Source organism: Maniola jurtina, chromosome 20 (assembly GCF_905333055.1).
Source record: "Maniola jurtina chromosome 20, ilManJurt1.1, whole genome shotgun sequence".
Classification (NCBI taxonomy): domain Eukaryota; kingdom Metazoa; phylum Arthropoda; class Insecta; order Lepidoptera; family Nymphalidae; genus Maniola; species Maniola jurtina.
In genome coordinates, this window is record NC_060048.1 from 6562210 (window position 1) to 6570567 (window position 8358).

Below are 8358 nucleotides of genomic sequence, written 5' to 3' on the forward strand. Positions count from 1 at the left end.
ACATATGACTCCAAAATAGGACCTTTCGAATAAAAAAAAAGATCGACCTAAAGTCTTATTAAACAGTACGTAAGGCTATCACCGCCTATAATTTAAAAATAAAAGTTGCCACCGACTAGAATTGAATCCGGAACCGTCCTCTTAGGATCACAGAGCTCATCAATGCGCCATAGAGGTGAACAAGTAATAAACAGAATTAAAATCACAATCTGAAATCAGACAACTACGTATAGATGTTTACTTTGTACTAACTTTAATATTATAAACACTAGAAATGTCTTAAGCTCTAGGTCACACAAAATAGGCACTAGAGCACGAACCCGCAAAATTATCACCCACTTGCTTTATACTTCGTTAACTCAGGCTTAACCTCAGGAGCAAAAATTTCGAATATTTTGCCTATTAAACACATATTGTATGTACATTATTAACTAAAGAAAATTGCTTGGATATAATATTCAATAATAAAAGTGTAAATCAAAAATTTATAACACCCCTGACAAGTGAAGGTTACAGTAACTAGAAAAGAGCTGATAACTTTCAAACGGCTGAACCGATTTTCTTGGATTATAGCTAAGAACACTCTCGATCAAGCCACCTTTCAAACAAAAAAAACTAAATTAAAATCGGTTCATTAGTTTAGGCGCTACGGTGCCACAGACAGATACACAGATACACACGTCAAACTTATAACACTCCTCTTTTTGGGTCGGGGGTTAAAAATGATCTAATACAAATAGAGAAACAATACCTAAGTAAAATACATATTTTTGCGTCTCTTATCCGATTTCGGGTGGTAGAGGAAGGTGTTAAGTTAGGCCAGGTTAGGCCTTCTTATTCTGAGAGGAAAGGAAACCTATGCACAGGAGTAAGCCGGCGATGATGATGATTGAATCCAATAGTAAACAAGAGCGCAAGCGGAGCGAGTGCAATTTTTTTTTGTTTTAGTGCAGAAAAAAAGTGGGTTGAACTCCCAAACACGCTCCTCCATCTAATTACGACCATGATCTTAATTTATAGATATTTTTGTATCAAATCCTTGTATAGAAATGCGTTGCTATTTTTAATACTAATATGTAATAAGTAAAATAATAAGTACTTAACTATTTTTCCTAGGGCACAATAATGGATAATAAATAATATAACATTGCATTTTTTTTTCTTAAAATAAACAAAAACGAAGCGCGACAGATAACAAAATGTGAATTTAGCATATTTTAACCTTAGCTTCGACACTAATTCTTTTACTTTTTTCCGCAAAGCCAGCTTGTTTTTACTTGACCTAGATTCTAATTGCTTGCAGACTCCCGCAGCTATCTTTATTTAGTATTTTAAACACTGACTTAACATCTAATTTTTTACTGTTTTTTAAGAATATTAACCCTATAATTCGTTCCAGTTTTGTACTAGGAGTAACAGGTACAACAAAATACTGGCATTTGTATTTTTAGACCCCGCTTGGGAAATAATTTCAATCGTTCGGCTATTGAATAGGTTAGGTTAATCTCTCTCTAAACCATAAATAAACTGTACGTGCCATTGCAGTATTTGGTAGCATTTTGTACCTATACCTATCCATACATCCATAGTTAATCCGTCTATCCAAATCTATCCATACATAATAGTCCGTCCGTCTGTCGTGTATGTCAAGAAAACCTATAGAGTACTTCCCGTTGACTATAAAGGCAGTTCTCATCATCATCTTCCATCATAATCATCTCGAAGTTGCCCCCACACTCAATAATAATATTCTTCAGCTATTTTCAATAAGTCCTATACGCCATAATATTTGTTTATTCAAGGTGAGTGAACTAGACACAAAAGCCGGCATCTGCCGGTAGCGATGCGGAAAATCCACAAATACCGTGAAAAACATGGCTTATCATATTACGTGGGGTTCGTTCGCTCGGATTACTTTACGGGACCCTCATAAACAATCAAGATCCCATTGTTACCAATTGATATCGTGAAATAACCATTTTACTGACATGTAATAGAACTAGTATTTGCTAAAAAAGACTAGTGCAATCAAACAACCATTGTTTGCTAGATCAAAATATGGAACTCAAATGGAATATTCTCAAGGGATCAGACGCAAAATCAAATGCTTTACATGCTCTCCGAGACACGGAAGTTTAAAACCACCAGCTTCTTTCCGGCTGCTATACCTAAAAAAAAAAATACGACTGCCCTGGCGTATTTTTTTAAATGTATAGAATAAGAGGAAACAGAAAAAACATATTACGTAAGGATTCTACAATCGGACTTCTTCCAGAAGACTCCGCTATTTATTTATCTTAATGTAAGTAAATAGAATTATTCTTGTTGAGAATAAATAAATAAATAATAATAAAGACTAAAGTCGATAAGTAAGAGTAAAGAAAACGTAATCTATACAACAATTATCCACAAATAACAATGATTTTCCAGGGCAGATTTGTGAGATTCATTTTCACTAAATACCTCACTGCTCTCACTCGAGGATAGATGTAATTAACGTTTTAACATTTAGAATAGAATACACTGTAAAACTAACTTCCGCTCTGTGAAAATAGGTATTATATCTAAAATTGTACGTAGATTTTTCTGTTTAGATATTGTTTTATCGATTAAGTACCAGTGAAGTTAGCCCTTGACTGCGATCTCACCTAATGGCAAGTGATGATGCAGTAAGTATAAGATGGAAGCGGGATAACTTGGAAGGGAAAGTTAAACCAATCTCTCCGGCTTCTACACGACATCCTTCCGGAACTTACGGCATCATAGGGCTTGGCGGGACGGCCTTGCCAGTAGGGTAGTAACTAGCCACGGCCGAAGCCTCCCACCAGACAACAGACTAGTATTACAAAAGAAGCATTATAAGGATACTAGCTGACGCCCGCGACTTCGTCCGCGTGGATTTAGGTTTTTTGAAATCCCGTGGGAACTCTTTGGTTTTCCGGGATAAAAAGTAGCCTATGTGCTAATTCAGGATATTATCTATCTCCATTCCGAATTTCAGCCAAATCCGTCCAGTAGTTTTTGTGTGAAGGAGTAACAAACATACACACACACACACACACACACATACAAACTTTCGCCTTTATAATATTAGTGTGATTACAAACAACTATTTATATACCGACACCATAAACATTCACTTAGCTTTTCCAACACCCATCACAAATTGAAGCCGGCGTTTATTACGTAGCAAATTATTTAGGCCGTTAACTAATGGAATTGCTCTAATCACGGCTATAAAACTAATATAAGGCCTTGGTACCAAAAACTAATAAGAAATTTGCCGATGAAAAACAGGTGCCTTAGTCAGTGCAATTAGACGTAAAATAATCCTTTACGGCGCGGCGTAGATTCTAGCTAGGTACCAACGCTACGTTCTAGTTTGGTATTAACAGGGCTCTCTCCGTCACTCGCTTCATACAATCGTAGTTCCAATTTCATTTGAATATTAAGCAACCAAAGTCCATGAAATTTTGCAGACATATTCTAGAAACTAATATCTGTGTCTGAAAATGAAATTGGAACTACGTTTGTATGAAGCGAGTGACGGAGAGACCCCTCTTAAAAGACGAAGTTCGGATATTTTCATATTTGATGCAGGACACCAAAAAGTATAAACTTTTTACCCTTGTGCAGAAGTTTAACAGGGCTAAAGAAATACGTCAATGTTTTCGAAAAAGCAGATCTGATTGCCAAACTTCAAAGGAAAAATGTTACTTAAAAATCTCGTAAGAACTTTTTAACTTTATGGAACGAAAAGTAGTCTATGTCCTTCCCCAGGATGCAAGCTATCTCTGTACCAAATTCAATCGAAAACGGGCCGTGAAAAGAAAGCTAGCAGACAGGCAAACACACTCTCGCATTTATAATATTAAGAGCGGTTACGCACTACATCCGATCCGAATCCGTTGAAATACGTTCAGAAGTAGTCATAGAACTATTTTTTGTATAGTAGTTTAGGCACTATATCCGCCTTCCGCTATCCGATTCCTCTACTTCATCCGTAAGGCTCCAATTTGAAAGAAATATTCGGACCGAAAGTAGCCGTAGTAGGTATTGTTTGTACGAACGCCTTCGCATAACCTAGGATTCAAATTGGTCATATGAATAGCTTGGATTTGGATCAGAGATCGGATGAGTGCATAAGCAATATCCGAATTCGGTCTGAGTTTTATATCCGTGTTTTCACGGATTCGGATCGGGGGCAGTGCGTAACCGCTCTAATATGGATTTTAAAATTTGTCTTACTCGTTGCCAATTAAAATGCTAATAACGTGGTTAAGAGAACGGTAATGAAGATAAACACTGCACCGTGACACCAAAGATTTATTAACAACAATTGCAGTACATTTAAGTAGAAAGTGACTGCAAGTCGTGCACAGTTAAATCACCCCTGCGTTTAATTACTTAGACGTAACGTTCAGCAATTTGTGTGCGGTTTCAAGCCTGTGCTAAACAAGCTACGAGTATTCTCTACGGATATCTGTTTGTTTAACAGCTGACTCTTCTATAAATAGCTACTTTATCCGAAGTTTAATAGCTTAAATTTTGCAAACGTTCATGGGCAGCGGAATTTTTTTTTTTTTCAATTCAACGTTCAATACCTTGCAGTGGATACAGGTGCATATTTTTCGATTAAGCTTGTTTACTATTCGTATAAAAAGATTTACTTTTCTACTTTAAACAATCGTAGTACTGACTGAACGGGTGAATAACTTTGGAGGTCCGATAAAAATTATACAGACTGCTATGCATATGTATCTTGTATGGATTTTCACACTTCATGGTTATGTATTACTTGTGTCCAACAGCTTACTGTTTATAGAGGTAAGCGAAAAGTGGGTTTTTCAGTTCGGTGTCGTCATTGCACCTCTTCGAGACCCCAGTAAAGTCGAGTGAACTTAAGCTTACTATAGTTATCCTCAAAGTACTGCACATTCTATATCGACTCCCTTCTGCGGTGTTCCCATCAGATTACGACATGGGGTTATTCAAGGGACGGCCTTGGATGGATAAAACACATTCATCCAAGAGGGTGGCCCAACAAATTACTTAAAGGCCGGCAACGCATTGGTGGTTCCTCTGGTACTGCAAGAGCGGCGGTAATCACTTAACATTAGGTGACCCACCTGCTCGTTAGCTCGCTATTTTTAGTACTTAAATAAAATAACATCGTAGATTATAACAAAAAGTAGGGTAAGGAAAAAAGTGCTGGAAACTCTTAGAGATCTTCTTTAGAGCCTCGATAGCTCAACGGTTGAGGAGCGAACTGAATTCCGAAAGGTCGGCGGTTCAAACCCCACCCGTTGCACTATTGTCGTACCCACTCCGGGGAAAAGGGAGTATTAGTCATGATTAGCATTGCTACTAATCTTTTTTAAAAAAAAATCTAACTCCGCCCAACAAAAGTTTTCAATCGATATGTCCACAGATAATTATGTCGGAAGATAAAAGGGCGGAAAACATTCTAAACAAGTGTAAATTAAAAATTTATAACACCCCCGACAAGTGAAGGTTACAGTAACTAGAAAAGAGCTGATAACTTTTAAACGGCTGAACCGATTTTCTTGGATTATAGCTAAGAACACTCTCGATCAAGCCACCTTTCAAACAAAAAAAACTAAATTAAAATCGGTTCAATAGTCTAGGAGCTACGATGCCGCAGACAGATACACACATAAGTTTGACACACGTCAAACTTATAACACCCCTCTTTTTGGGTCGAATTTATATGTATATAATATATAGTAAGCTATGCAGAAACGCTTGTGTCATAATATATAAAACTAAATCCTAGTCTTTTAGTCGTGTATAAAATATCATACCATTTAATGAAGCGACTGAAACGCACCTGTGTCAAGTAAGACAGAACAGTCATTAATTATGTACTTACTTAGTTACTTTCCTAAAACCCTCTCTTAATGATTACCAAGCCTACGTTACCAAGAGTTAGGTAAGTACCTACTTATCAAGTGTTTCTTTTACTTCTATAAGTCCAGCCAACTTTCCTCAGACTGAATGAAAACTTTTTATTTTGATTACATATAGTAGTTTTACTTACTGTATGTACCTACTACTAGCTGATACCCGCGATTTCGTCCGCGTGGACGCGTGGGTATAGGTTTTTAACTCTTTGATTTTCCGGGATAAAAAGTAGCCTAAGTCTTTACCCATGATGTAAGAAATCCTCTCACACTAATATTATATAGGCAAAAGTTTGTGTGTATGTTTGTTACTCTTACACGCAAAAACTATTTGACCGATTTGGCTATTTGGTATGGAGATAGACTATACTTTGGATTAACACATAGGCTACTTTTTATTCCGGGAAATCAAAGAGTTCCTATACGGGATTTTGAAAAACCTAAATCCACGCGAGCGAAGTCGTGTGCATCAGCTAGTATAATATATCTCCAATTCGGAGCATTGTTTACGTACCGGATGAACTACACTATGAACGCTTGCATTCTGTGCCCGAACAGAACCGAACCGTCCATTACATTACATCCATCTATATACCTACTAATAAATAAAATTGAATTGACTGTCTGTTTGAACGGGCTAATCTTCGGAATGGCTAATTATTTTGACGGGACTTTCACGGACAAGTAGAGGATTAACCAATGAGTAACATAGGCTACTTTTTTAACCGACTTTAAAAATAGAGGAGTTTTGTTTTTCTACCTATGCACTCATATCTCCGAGATTTCTGAACCAATTTACGTAATTTTTTTTAATCGATAGAGGAACTTTGCGACATTGTTCCATAAAAATTTGGATTCCAACTCCTCAATCCTGATGCTGCAGAGTATCTGACCAATCCACGCGGGCGAAGCTGCGAGCATCATCTACTTAGTAGATAATACACTAATACCTGCTAGTTGCATCGCCCGTACGGGCGGCCAGTGTCAGGAATACCCAAGCAACATCCCTCGATCTGAATTATACATCTAAACCTCAGATGTGGACATCCTATCGCATTACTGTTTCCCAAACGTTTCTCAACGTTGACGGATAACAGGAACGGTTCCCAAAGCTTACGCATTTATGCAATGTAACGATGTGCCATTAAACTACACCCGTACTTATAAAGGAGTTGTCACTTGAGGGAACACATCAAAGTTTAATGTAGTTTTGGCCTCAAGTTGACTAAGATATGAAAGTGAGGCAAAAAAAAACTATTTTTAACCCCCGACCCAAAAAGAGGGGTCTTATAAGTTTGACGTGTGTATCTGTGTATCTGTCTGTGGCATCGTAGCTCCTAAACTGATGAACCGATTTTGATTTAGTTTTTTTTGTTTGAAAGGTGGCTTGATCGAGAGTGTTTTTAGCTATAATCCAATAAAATCGGTTCAGCCGTTTGAAAGTTATCAGCTCTTTTCTAGTTACTGTAACCTTCACTTGTCGGGGGTGTTATAAATTTTTAATTTACACTTGTTTCTCTACTATCTCACAGAAAATCATTTTCTAGTTGCTATATATACAAGCTATTATGATTATACCGTAGATTATATTTAAATCCGCAATGTGTAGGTTATTCTCTGTTTACGTCTAAACCACTCAACCAGTCTTAATATCTTGGGAAGGCTTGCATGCTTGAAATAGAAAATAGGTTATTTCGCGACACAGTAGATAAAATAATGTTAGTATCATACAAAACAAATCATAACTAACCAACCTTTTAAGTACATAAGCCCTTACTCCTTGCTGAGTATTAGTAAAAACAAAATAAGTAAAGGTTCAATATGAATTTACGCGTATGCATTTCAAAATTAATCCAACGTTAAGTACGCTATTGAAATTTATAGTAAATAAATAAACCAACAAATTTTTATTTGAGACAAGAGCGATACAGTACAGAGCAGGAAAAAATTACAACAACTAACAGAAATCATACTTACATATTATAATAGATTCCTATTATAAAAAAATAAATTTTACACACACACAAAAGTATACCTACACGTTCCCTCATATTTTGTGACAACTGCTTTGCATAATACTTATACGAGTTTAATTTCTAATTATTGCGAGTCACAATCTATAGTGTGTATTACGTGTGAATAAACGCAGAAAGTGAATGAGTTACATATTAATATTATCTATCGTCCGCGTGGATTTAGGTTTTTCCAAATCCCGTGGGAACTCTTTGGTTTTCCGGGATAAAAAGTAGCCTATGTGCTAAACCAGGATATTATCTATCTCCATTCTGAATTTCAGCTAAAGCTAAAGCTAAATTTAAGCTCCGTCCTGTGGTTTTTGCGTGAAGGAGTAACAATCACACACACACACACACACACACACGCACACACGCACGCACGCACGCACGCACGCACGCACGCACGCACGCACACACAC